Raw genomic sequence first — 14,301 nt, forward strand, 5'->3', positions numbered from 1 at the left:
TACCAATGGAATAAATGCACCCCAAGTTGACCCCTGCTCCTGACAGAACCAGAGCTAGCATTTGATAGATCAAAGTCCCACATCTGAACCGTGCTCACCCACTTGCTGTCGCGGTCCTGGATCTCCTCCGCCGGTAAAAGTGCATATCGGAGAGGAGGGTCATTTTGTCTGTGGGCGACAGTGTCTTGTCGTCCACCATGAACATGAGGCCTTCATAATAATGTATAACCTGATATTGTTGGTACCTCCAGAAACGTCCACGTCATAATGTTGTAGTAAGAAGTAAAGAGAAATAAATCAAAGCCCATGTCAATGCACCCCTGACCTCTTTGTTATGCCGCGCAGCTCCTTCAATCTGTCAACCCAGTTCTCCCTGAAGAACGACGACGTCGCTCACACGGCTGCCCAGACAGCCTATTATACAGGCACGCACGCGCACATGCACGCTATCTGACATGCGTGTGACATGGTGAGCTGCACATTTAGAAAGTATCACACAAGCAGTCGTGTCTCCCACGGTGAGTCAGAGATGCTAACGCAGCAGTTGAGACCACAACACATCACTTCCATTTTAGTTCACACTCACAAGAACTGTGGGCGTGTGCGTGCGTTTGTGCCTGCGTGAGTGTATTTGTGTGTTCGTTTTGTGTCTTTGTGTGTGTGTGTGTGTGCATACATGTATGTGTGGTCCAATTAATTAACATTGGCTCTTACTTGTTACGCTCCAAGTATCTGCAGATTTCCACTCTAGTGGGTTTTCCACTCCGTGGCCTGCAGTCATCTGTGCAACAGACACTCCAGACATCGATGATATCCACAAACACTCACTCACCTCCAGACAATCAGACTTTTCGATCGGCTCTGTTTGACAAGTAGAAGCAGCGGCGAGCACGACTCACTTCAGTTCATAGCTGATCACTTGACCCGCTCACCTCCGAGTCACAGCAAGTCAATGTCATTGAAACAGCCTTTATAAAATAAAAAATAAATGTTGTTGTTTGGAGTGTCTTACAAGCCTAGCAGCTGTGATATTTATTTTGTAATGTCAGCAAATAGGTCAATGATGCAATTTAAACGTTTACCTCAATTACTTGATTAGACACATCATGCTGCTCTCAGGGTAGATTTTCTTTTGCTTGAAATAATGTTTTTGACCCCCTCTAGTGTCAGATTATTGTAACTGCAATATCAAGGCTCTAAACTTTTTGTTTCATAAATGTGATAATGAATCCATTTCTAGTTGCTCATACATAGTTATTATATGAAGAAAACGTATCTGACCCACTGCTGTATAGCATACATGATATACACACAGACTCTCATAGATATTTTTAATATAATTGCTCGGGAGTTCTCCAATTATTACAGGAAAATATAATGTATTTATACAAAAAAACTACAAAGTGAACTACAAAGTCACGTATTATCTGAATACATTTCAAAGTATCTAAAGAAAAAAATGAATTACAATAAATGTGAATAAAAGTATATGAATGTTTATGAAAGATTTAGCCTTTATTCAAAAGCAGTTACTGTGACTTAAAGTTTGCACCAGTTTAAATGATACTTTCAATATTTCCTTTATTAACCGATGAAAGTCCATCACACTTGCTATTCAACCTGTCTGTGTGTGTGAGAGCATGGACCAGGACTGCCTAGCAACTGAAGACCCTGATCAGAAGAGTCTTGTCATTCTTCTCAGAAGCTCAACATTGTGACAAGTGTTGAAAGAGAACATGATGTGACGGAGAAGCAAACATGACGCTGCATCCACTTTTCACTTGGAAGAAACCAACGTAAACCAGTAAAGTTCACTGAATTTGTATCAGATATATTAAATATTAACAGTTTTAATTTATTATATAAGTAATAGTTCAAATATTATGTGTTTATCACAGATGAAGTAACATTTATATAATTACTTTTTTTTTAATTAAATATAATTCAGACACATCAAAGGTACAATGAAATCTACTTATTTCTCTCAGCTTCACAGACACGGACTGTGGCACCATCTAGTGGTCAATATGTGAGCTTGATCTCCTCCAGAAGGGGAAAAGATGGAAAGGGACAAAAATAAAACTGCCAATGCGTCAGTGTCCAGCCGGTGATGTAACTCAAAGTCAATTATTCACAAACAAACGTACGTAGTTATTCCTCTGTTCTCATCACATTTCTAAAAAACATGTTGTTAACAGGTTTTATACGGGATAATATCCTTAAAAAATAAGCATATTATATTAACTTTTTTATAAAACACATATTTATTATCAAAAGTAACAAGGAAGCAATGTATCTCATATGTTGTTTCCATCATAATTGTAATCTTTAAAAAAAAAAAAAGTGTAAAAAATTGTGAATTACACACGTTTTTGTTGTTGATTTCAAAGTCAAGAGTTGTTTACCAAAACGCATGTTGATGTCATTCAAACCTTTTGTAAATATGAGTACTATTGCTATTGTCAAGAGCAGGGGTCTTAAACTCAACTGGCCACAAGAGTTTAATTCTTGTGGAGACTGGGCTGAAGGCTGGGGGTCTTTCAGCTATTTATTTCTAAGTTTTGTTGATTTTTTGATTAAGATTACTAGTTAATGTTTAATGAATTTGTGTGTGGTTTGAATGTGAAATCCAACCTTTGCCATCTTGAACTGTAGAATGAAATTTATATTAATAACATTTGAGGTGACAATCATTATTCCTCAAAGGGATAGTTCAGCCAAAATTCAAACTTCACTCATGTTGTACTCAACCTCATGTCGACTAATGGTTGAGATTATTTTCCAGAGTCTGTTCCTTTTAAGAGTTATAGACAACATGTATGTTTTCTCTTCATCATCAAAAAAACCCCACACATTTAAAATCATCCAAATACTTCCGTGCTGCTCGCCTGTATTGTCCATCTTGTATTGAAGCCTCAACATGAGGCAACAAATAATGACACAAGTCTATATTTTAAGCTTGTTTTCAGCAGAAGTTTCCAAGCAATCAGCATAAATCTTGCGTTTTTCCGTTTAAATGAGGAAACACTTGGAGCTGAGAGACCTGAAGCGTCAGCAACAAACAAACTTAAAGTAAAGACTTTATTTCATTTATTTTGCAATAATTTTTCCTGTTGCGGATTCAATACAAGATGGACGTTACAGACGAGCACCACAGAGGTATTTAGATGTTTTTATGTGTCTTTTTGGACAAAGATGAAGACAACTGAGCTCCAGTCGCTTCATTCAAATGTACATTTCCGTCTATAACTCTAAAAAGGAACAGATTAGTCTGAAAATAATCCGAACCCTCAGTCGACATGAGTTTTAGGTGAACTATCACTTTAACCATCTGATGTGGAATAAAATCTGCCTGCACTCACATAGGAATTTATTGAGGACCAGAGAATATCATGTCACGGGCCGCAAATAGCCCACTGTCCCAAAGTTTGGGACCGATTGTAAAAAATATATATATATAGAATAATAAATGTATAAATATTTAAAATACATTCATAAATGTGTTTTTTCATAAATAAATAAACATGTCGGAAAGTTTCAGTGAGGCATCGGTCAACTTTTCTGTCTCGCTGTCAGGGAGGCGGTACACGCACGCACACGCGCATGGACAAACACACACGCACGCACACACACACACACAGTGACTGTGTATCACTTCAGATGCTCAGACAGAATTAAATATTCTCTCCTCCGCCTTGTCACCAGAGCTGCTCTCACTCTCCTGCAGCATGCTCGGACTCGCTGCGTCTCTCCCTCGCAGCAGATCCTGGACGTCTCTGTAGACCAGACCACCTCAGACCCCCCTCAGACCGCCCTCACCGTCACAGCAAGGTAAGTCTCACCTGCTGCACTCCAGTGCTCTCACACACCAGGGAGAATACTTTTGCTGGATTCTACTGCTGCCTCCTTCACATTTGGAATTAATCATTTCTGGATGATGTGTCTTTGTGTTCGGAAGTTCAAAGCGCGTTGGCGTTTGTTGTTTAGCGTAGTTTCCGGTCCTGCTGGTAAACAATGGGCTGAAGTGATTCATCCACATGTGTCTTTATTTATCTCCAGTCCTCAGGTGTGTTTCTGGAGGCGCCAAATCCAATAACACGTGTTATAACCAGTGTGTTAGTTTGTCCAAGTTGGATTTAATGAGGTCTGAGAAGGTCTCCAGAGAAGGTCTCCAGAGAAGCTTCTCAGACATGAGGATCTGGGCTGGAGTTGGTGTCGAACCATTGCTCTGTTACATCACCAGAACTCCAGGGCCATGCTGCCAGCGTGGGTGTGGCTCCCACTTGCTGCTGAGAGGAGCGGTACTGGTGCTGACTGGAGCTTTTTTTTCTTCATCCAAATGAAGCTCGTGGGCTTTGATAATGTCCTCGAGAATTGATGATGAAGAGATTACCTGTTTAGAGGTTTGCAGCCTCATCGACAACAGACAGGATGCTCACTCTAATATCACCCCACAGCAGCACATGTTCAAGTTCACTGTGAGAAAATACCAACTATAATGTATATATGCATGTATACGCATGTATTTGACAGTTCAGTGAGGTTTAACTGGATCAGGAAATCATCTTTTTCTTTTTATAAAATCACAACCTCAACTTCTCACTGTATGTTGTATGTTGTGTCTGTTCCAATTTCACTCCCTATCTCCACGAGGGGGCGCTAACCTCGGTTGTGCCAAAGCCTAATTGCGTTAATTGACCCATTAAACCTAAATAAATTAAGCTTTTATGGCTCACAAATATGCTAACAATAATAAACTTAAATATAACATCAATAAACGAATTTGGGGATTTCAAACGAAAAGGGATGAAACTTTCAAGTATCATTCAGTGTTGAGAAGCTCAAGTAACACTTGCACTTTGACCTTTGATACACTTGAAGGGTGAATAACTTTTATTTTCTTCAGTGCTCTGCTGGAATGAGAGGAGCAGGAAATAGAAAAGTGCAAAGTTAGCAGAATTCTTCTTCCCTCTAGTCAAATCCTAGTCAAGCTTTGGATTGGTGAGATCAGCCTCAGAACATTGTTGGTTCGATCCGTTAAAATATGTGAGTCAGTTGCAGCTGAATACCACACAGGGATGGAGCTGATAGAAATGATTTGAAGGTGAAGAACTAAACCAACAAAGACTGAGTATACTAGATATATGCACAAAAACACATCATTCATTTGAATATCATCAAACAAAAAACACATTTGGTAACAATTTCCATATTGTTTAGTCCTGCATGGTTGGTGTGTGTAGACGTTATGTGATGTGATGAATATGAAGGTGGTGCAAGCAAATGTGTGTATATATTTTGGGTGTGTGGGAGTGTTCTGCCCCTGTGCGGTGTGGGAGGAGTGTGATCACAGAGTCCAAGCGTGACGCTTTTGGACAGAGTTCAGTCTTTGACTTGATCTGCCATGTTGAGATGGAGAGAGAGTGCCGTCAGAGTTATGGACACTTTGTTGGGTTTTTTTTTTCCATTTGGCAGCTTTAAGAACAGCTGGCATTTCAAACACATGTATTGAGAAGTGTTTGGCTGACCCACAGAACACATTACAGTAAGATTTGGCCAAGTTTGTCCATGAAACCTTTTTGTTTTACACCTTAAATATATTTGTTATCACCTCTATTTTCAAATCTGGTCTCAAGATTGTGCAAAAGTTGGTGTCAGAATTCACAAAACAAGATCAATTATATGTATATTTGTTATATATTTATTTTCCTTGAGGAGAGTTTCTGCATTTTTGATAGCAGATAAATAGTTAAATATTTCCTCTGAAGCTCGAGGAAATGATTGTTTGTTATTATTGACAGACATAATGGAGTAAGGCTTGATGAGTCAGAAGAGGAAATGCTTTGTTCTGTGTAGGATGAAGTTGACGATAATCTTTCTTTCATATGTAACTGTTTTCTTTCACTGTTCAATTCTTAGAGCCAGAGTCTTCAACTATCTTCATCTGTGACGTGGTCTTGGTTTCAGGGCCAGTCTAAACTAATTAGTTTTGATTCATAATGTTCTGAAAGGATTAATTTTAATTCCATTCTTGATGAGAAATTTCTGCTCTTGAATCAGAAATTTCAACAAGTTTCAATGTCATTTATTTTTTTTCGGGGTGATTTATGTGCAAAGAAATGTAAAAAAAAAACAACAACAACAAAACTCTTCAAGTGTTCCTGAAGTTCACCAACATTATTATTTTAATAATACCAGATTAATCTAAAAGTAAAAGTATTGTCCTTGTGTCTACTGATCACACTTTTATTGACCCATTTAATATTTATATTTTCACTATAATAAACATTTTTCCAGTTAGTATAAATGTAGCCTTACGTAATATTAACCAATCAGAAGCAACAAAAGGCGGGTCTATCACGGAAGGAGGAATAATTGTCATTAAAGCACCACTTATCTAACGTCGTCGCTGTGACAGGACTATGAAGCTTTAAATCAATATTCATCCACAATCCATGACTGCCATAGATCTAGAGGATGTAGACTAGTATCCCACAGCATATCACAACAATTCAATGAAGCTTTGTTGAGAAATTATTAATTAAATCCTATATTTTTTAAACTTCATATGTGTGTGAAGAATGCTGTAAATATATGAAATAACCAGTAGTCAATTGAATATGCTTCTCTTTTGGGTTTAAATACTTGTAAATCTGACACTAAAGGAGTCAGTGCCTCACCAACCATGAACCTCACCTCACGTCACTGGTGCAAAGTGACATGGAAGTGACATCCAAGTAGGTTCTGAGTGGGAATATGGTTCTCTCAGGGTTCATGGTGAGATCCTCTTCAAAGAGTTGTCTTGTTCACGAGTGAGGGAAGTATGAAGCGGGATATGCTATATTATTTGATCTTTCATGGATGAAAATAAACTGGAAATGTGGAATTTTCTGAGTGTTTACTGAGCATAAGACGACACATTTATATCTGGCAGGTTGAGCCGCCGTTTGGCAGCCGGTCCATTAGCAAGACATGTGACTTCCAGACCCCGCACCCTCTTAAAGAGCTGGAATGACGGCTTGCAGACGTATAGAACCAGCTCAGACAGCCTCACAAATACATTGTTTTCATCTTCAACTGGACTTCAGGTAACAAATGACCCAACTCCAGTGAGTGTGCTGATAGTACCTGATGCAACAGCACGAATGTTCTACACGTCCTCGGACAACAGAGGCAGTCAAGTCCTTCTCATCAGCTTCAAACGGCAGCGGCACTAATTCAGCTCTTTGTCCTCTTGTGGTCACTCTAACACAATCTGAGGATTAACATGATCTCGCTAGCGTGAGTCCAAAGATAAACCAACCCTGAGGAAGTGTTTAGATATATCATGGATGTTAAATACTTCTCCACTCTGCTTTTATGGATTTAAACACGTGAGTTTAGTCTCACATGTTTTATTTGTGTTGTCTGTATCTACCTTTAGGTTAAATCCTGCTTAGATTCACACTGTTTTGCATTAAAACCGTGATACTTATCACACAAACTGGGGTATTTATGGGTACAAAATGTCAAAAAACAACAACCTTTACCTTTTGTCTCACTCAAAATAAGCAGCCGAAGTTAAAAAGTATTGAGCAACTGTGTTTTTGAACATTTTCCAAACTTGTAATTAGAGTGGTTCAGACAGTAGATGAATACATGTCATCTCAAGTGGTCCTGGTTGGTTTCAGAAGAAGCATTTTAAATTAAACCTTTAAGGTGTTAAGAAACATTGAGGATTGTTCCCGTCTCTCCGTCAAAACTACTATCTTTCTTATCTGTTTGAGTGAGGCCAACACAGTTAATAGATTATCAGAAAGATGAAATACTTCCATAAAAATCTAATGTGTAAAAACAGAAAAGGTGTTTTATTTGGTCAAATGAAAAAGATATTGAAGAGAACAAATATTGGCCACTTTACATTTTTATTAAATTAACATATATTGTAGGTGTGTTTGAATCGTCAACAAATAATGATGATTACAAAAAAATAAAACACACAAAAATCAGATTTATATTGAAACGTTCTCATAAACAAGCAACCACCCATTCAAAGGTAAGATGGATATAAATGTGATGGTATTATTGGTTTTCATATTCACTTCAATGGAGCCGCGGGTTCTATGGCTCTAGGGCAGTGGTTCTTAACCTGGGTTCGATCGAACCCTAGGGGTTCGGTGAGTCGGTCTCAGGGGTTCGGCAGAGCCTCCGCTGTGGAGGTCCAGACACACCCGAATTATCGTATAAATTCGTGATGACACGCCCAGCTGGGCCATCACTGGCTGCAGATGATCACGCTTCACTGTTTGGCCAATCCTGCTGCTGTGAATTTAGTGCTCAGTAGTCAAAGTGCAACTGTCGTGGTAGTACGTCGTGTGATTTCTTTGTTCATATTTGAATCCATACTAACTATGTCGGGGAAAAAGAAAGTGATCGGACGAATATGTACAACATGGATTGACATGTATCACGGAATGTGATGGGAGTGAGCGTCATATCTGCATGATTTGCAACGCCAAGTTGAGCAACTCTAGTCTCGCACCAGCAAAACTAAAGGAACACTTTAGTCGGGGAATACAGAAACATATCATATACATATCTATGTCTTGAATTAAAAAAAAAATCATATTTTATTTTTCACTGAAGAGGGGTTCGGTGAATGCGCATATGAAACTGGTGGGGTTCGGTAGCTCAAGATTAAGAACCACTGCTCTAGAGTCTAGACGCTCGACTTTTCTTGGGTGTAGATAATGTTAAGGGGACTTTTACCTGAGGACCACCTAACTTTTCCTTTCTCTGATGAAGGGGTGAGGTCAGTTTGTAACAGAAAGAAAGTGAGGATCACCTAAACGTGGTGGTGCCTAAACGTAAAAATGTATTGTTTTCTCCAGACAGCCACACATAACCAAATAACCCTTTCAGGGGTTAATAAGACTATTAGTGAAATAAACAATTACAATAAGTCTGATGTTATGAGATCACAGTGTGAGTGATAGTGTTCTTCCATAGAACTGATTACGTTCATTTAACTCATGCAAAGGATCATGGGAACACAGGACATACAAACTCGTGATTGTACTAACCACTGCGCCACCGTCCACCCTCAGTCCGACTCAAACATTTAAACATTTATCAAAATCATTCACAACCACAAAACTAGCAAACATATTTACATTAAAGCATTTAAAAACTGAGGACCTGGTCTGTTTCTTCCTCCCTCTGCTGGAGAGTGAGCGTACACGGCATCACTGAGTATGTCGTTTAAAAGGGTAGATCACCCATACATCAAACTTCAATCATTTTATACTCACCCACATGTCGACGAATTCTTTTTTAGAGTTAGAGTCAAAAATCTATGTTCATTTGAATGTAGGACTGGAGCTCAGTGGACGAACTTCCTCTAAAAAGACACTTAAAAACGTTCTGCTTGTCTCTAATGTATTGTATTGAAGCATCAACGAGAAAAACATTATATTTCACGGTGGTTTGTGGCAGAATTTTAAACCTTTAAAAAAGTGTCTTTTTGGACGAGGACAACTGGGCACCAGTCGCTTCATTAAAATGAACGTACGTACTTTTGTCCATAACTCTAAAAAGGAACAGATTACTCTGAAAATAATCCCAACCCTAAATCGACATGAGAGTGAGTAGAAAATGAAGTTTGAATTTTGGGTGAAGTATCACTTAAACACAAATATATAAGCGTTGACAAAACAATGACTGTAAGGATTGTGGGAGTGTTGGACACATTCATCAAAATCAGCAATTCTTATTTAAATCTATGGTTGTACTATTCATAGAAGTTGATAAATACAAATAAATGTGACCACTAAACTTAACGATAAGTCCTAAAGATACTTGAGCGTGTTAAGGATTCGATGCTAATGGATACATATTGCACGCTAACGTTTTGTCTCTCGCCCACACTCGGGGGTTTTCTCACTATTAACAAGACATTTGACAGAATTTGGGGTTTTCACAGTTATGCTAGCAGACCTCTCACAGTCACTTCACTCCACTCTGTCGCACTTAAACCTCACCACACACGCTCACTTCCCTTTTTACTGCCCGCGGGGCTATCTCTGGAGCTCTTCTGTCGCCAGCATCAAACTGGACACATCAGTCATCGCCATGTCGTCGTCACTCAGCTGACCCCTCACCCCTCGAATGCTTATAGCTCGCTGTAATGATGCTTTTCCATTAGTCATCCTACACTTAGCTGCTGTGACGCTCGCTGCTGTGTGACTGGTATCCTTCAAATAGACCAATTATAAGAAGTTTTTTTCACTCGGGTTTTGAAAAATGGTGTCCTTTAAGCTTTATATTCAGCTCAAAGTCTCAAGTCAAACCTGTTTTTATATGTTTGTAAAGAGGAAAATGAACTCGAGCACGGGTTTATCAACATATACGGAGACAATACTAGTACAAACTGAGCTCTTGAATAAAAATAAAGGAAATATACGAGAAGGTTTTTTTTCTCTGGCTTGTTTATCAGACGCGTGGTGAAGCTCAGGAAGTGTTTCACGAGAGCTAATGATGAAGTGGTGGGCTGCTTCCAGCTCGAGACGCTGGGACGTCAAGTGTGATCTTGAATGATAGTGATGAGGATAATACACTGTAGATGATGAATAATATGAGGCTAAAAATAACTACTATAATAAACGCAATAATAACAAAATAGCAGAAGTTATTAAAGTTTTAACATTTGATGAGAATATTAATCTTAATGTATATATTTGATCATTTGTTTTTCATTTTGAGTTTGAGCAAAAACTAAAAACATCTGACACATTCCTGGATCAGAAAGAAGCAACATGTAGTGTGACATAACCAAACACCCTCACAGTGTATCCCAAAATCTGACCAGTTCCCATGCTGACCTTCTCGAGGCAGGTCCATCTGAGAGAGCTTCTGTGTGAGCAGCTGCCCTCTGGCAGATCTTCCTACACGATTACTTCATCCTCTCCACGCAGATACACGCCGGCAGGACATTCCCTGAAAGCTCACAGTCGTGTTGAATAACTTCAACTGAAAGTGCATTAGTGCGGCGAACATGTGATGTTTGCTATCAAACACGGATCATGTGAACTTCATGAACGTTTGAAGTGTTAGAAGAATAATCAAAGACTTTGAAAATGATCCAGGTTAAAAGAGCCTGTCGACTCTATCCTTATCTTTAGGTCTGAGAACATACGTCCTCGAGCTTCTGGGTACAGGGACGATGGTGGTGTGTGACGATGATAAGTGTCCAGTGATGTGCTGAATATGAGCTTTCAAAAACAACGACCGGAGCAGTTGAAGCAACACATGTTTTCTTACAAATTTCTTTCCTCTTTCCTTCTGCATGTTAAAACCTGTGGTAACCTTATTGATGTTGACCGTGTTTGGTGAGGAATCCTGAGGAGCTGGTGGTTAGGACACAAAACCCTTAATCCTTAAATAATATAACATCTAGTTTTGTATTGATCTTGCTCTTTCATCAAATGATTCTATTCTATTAATAAAAGATCTTATTACATGTGTATTATTGTTTTGTGTTTCTTAATACAACAGTACAAATACAACATGTTTGCTGTGCACATGGATGTCTATGAGGTAATGGCTTCCATTTCCCCCTCTTTTGTAACGATTGTGTTGGAACACTTTCAGAAGATTAGTCTAAGGTACCTTCTGACAAAAGTAAATGTAAAAACCAAATATTCTTGCCTAAATAGGGCTAAAATGTTTTTTTTTATTTAACTTCTTAACGTAACTATACAGAAAAAGTACAACATCAGCCACTGACACAGAAGATTTGTTTTCTTCAAATTCATTCCATCAATCTCTTCACTGCTGCCACCTACAGGTCAAACAACACCTGCACACACGCATTACTGACAGCTGGAAGTTCAGTTCCTTTTACCACTTTTATCTCCTGTTTCTCTCTTACTCACCGTTTCCCTCAGTTAGTTACATAAATAATTGGTGTGTGTGTGTGTATGTGTGTGTGTGGGCAAGGTTATATTCTATATAAAGTAGACCTGTTTTTTTTTTCTGCAGCTGGATCTTATTGGACCTCTATATATTTATTGTTTGTATCATTTACAAACGCTTATAATCTTTTGTCTTTCAACAGCAACTTCAGCTCATTACGTAACTTCTGTGCCTCCTTCTGTAGTTCATCTCCCTCTGATGCTGCTCCTCCTGCTCTGTGTTTGCTGGTCAAAGTGCAGCCTAATGGATCAATTCCTACAAGAATAAAGAATTGTGTAACATTTGGCAAAGATGAGGAATAAATGTGAATAATTCAAATGTGTTGTTGAATGACGACAATAATCCGCGTGGTCTCTCTTGTTAGTTCGAACAGGAGGCTGCTCATAGATTCCGAGCACGAGTCATTGCTCAGCAACAAACTTTGGAACCCTGATGAAAGACGGGAAGCATCCCAACATTCCACTGAAGTGACTCCAAAAGAGAAACTTCCCCCAAATCTTTCTTCTCCATCGTCAAACCTCAGGTCAAAGAACCATCCCTAGGAGCGCGTGAAGGAAGAACGTGTGCGTGGTGGACCGAGCGCCGAGTCGTGGGCGAGAGGGTGTTTCACTGAGCCGGAATGCCTGGTAGGATGTGTAGGCCTGGTTGCCATGGCGACCATCTGCTGCTACGCTCGCAAGCGTTTCGTCGACAGCCCACACAGTGTGACATCCAGCAAAAGCCAATCTGAGAGAGAGAAAGTGAAACTGTGATTGAGCGCAACATTAAAGGGCCTAAAATAAGCGAGACGCACAAAACTGTTAGATGTGTTAAGTATGTTTCTTTTTTTAATTAGATATACCCTCTCTTATGAACCTGTCAATCACTTGGTAGCTGCCAATCAAAGGGCAGCAACTCGGAAAACTAAATATGGTAAAGTGGACCCATGAAGTCCAGAGCATCAGCATACTTTTTCCTGCACAAGTGCCGCATGAGTTTACAGAGAATGGTGTGACATTAAAAGTGAGTGAGTGGATGAAAATGATGAACGTGAACACAGGACATGTCGAAGCAGAAGGGCATTGGTTCAGACAATTAACACAGGCTTAGAAAGGAATGATAGTAAAACCTTGTTTAGTCGGTCAAGTCTCCATTCCTGGGAGGTGTGAAGACGTTGGTAATATTTTCTATATCAACTTGGAGCCAAAAATTGAGCACGGATTTAGTGTCACATCCTTTTACATCTGTATTAACTGAGTGAGAATATCATGTCAATATGGACCAATATACCTCTGAAAGATGGAGGCGGTTCTGAATAAAGAAGGTATTTAATAAAATGACCAGTTAGTCTAGACTCTAGAGCCACTAATGTAAGTTCATTACTTATCTTTAATAAGCAAATCATGCTTTTGTTTTTTAATAACTTTCAACTTATCTTGTACACATTGTTGTGGGGTGATTTTCTACTTTTCTTTACTATCCCACTGAAATAGATGTTATTGTGTAGTTAATGCATAACAAGCTCAAACACATGGGTCCTCTGTCTACTCCAGGCTCTCTGTAGATATACAATATGGTATGTTAATAACAGGTTAGGTTTGCAAATTTCAGTTTGTTTTACATTTTACAACTTAAGCAAATCAGACTGTCTTACAAGGCCATGACGTTGTTAAAAGATACACTGTACAGTCTTTCATCAATGGCTTCTCTAGCAAGATATCTTGAAACATTTTCAGGCATCATATGTTGTGTTTTGTACTTTTGTACATAAGTGATACAACAAAATGACAAGTACCCATGCTACTTACCAAGTATCACCATCTTTCATGAAGAGGTTTCATCTTCATGAAGTTGTGTCGCTGTATATGTACAGGAGGAGCTCAGTCAAATTCCCTCAGAGGTGGAAGTTGAGTCGGTGGCTGTGATTGGACCTCGGGTTGGACCTTGGTTCTGCAATAAGTTCCACTTTCATTCATTTATTTACTTTATACCAATTATTCCCTAATGGTAGCTTGAGCCTATCCCAGGCTGGGGACACCCTGGACAGGTCACTAGTTTGTCGCAGTTTGTCGCAGGACACACAGAGACACACAACCTTTCACACACACACTCATACCTGAACCAATGGAAAATTTCCCTTAAGTTTCCAATCAACCTCTGTATGTTTTTGGACTGTGGGAGGAAATCGGAGTGCCCGTTGTAAACCCACGCTACACAGGGAGAACATACAAACTCCACACAGAAAAGTCTTACGTTTGTGTCGCTCTGGACCTGGAAGCGAACCTGCAACCTTCTTACTGTGATTGTACTAACAACTGCACCACTGTGCGCTCTAAGCTCCACTTGAATCTCAACTTGTCTATTACATCA

At 39.2% G+C, this 14,301-nt stretch overlaps 1 protein-coding gene across 1 annotated transcript in view; it reads left to right on the forward strand.

Moving 5' to 3' along the window:
* The first annotated feature begins 3,085 nt into the window (after positions 1 to 3,085).
* Positions 3,086 to 14,301, forward strand: part of rin1b (Ras and Rab interactor 1b) — a 30,922-nt gene continuing 19,706 nt past the window's right edge. Inside the window, exons 1-2 of the mRNA XM_087789574.1 lie at positions 3,086 to 3,159; positions 3,706 to 3,831. The gene's annotated coding sequence lies outside the window, so the exon portion shown is untranslated. The remainder of the gene's footprint in view (positions 3,160 to 3,705; positions 3,832 to 14,301) is intronic.

Source organism: Callionymus lyra, chromosome 4, assembly GCF_982586985.1.
Source record: "Callionymus lyra chromosome 4, fCalLyr1.hap1.1, whole genome shotgun sequence".
Taxonomy (NCBI): Eukaryota; Metazoa; Chordata; class Actinopteri; order Syngnathiformes; family Callionymidae; genus Callionymus; species Callionymus lyra.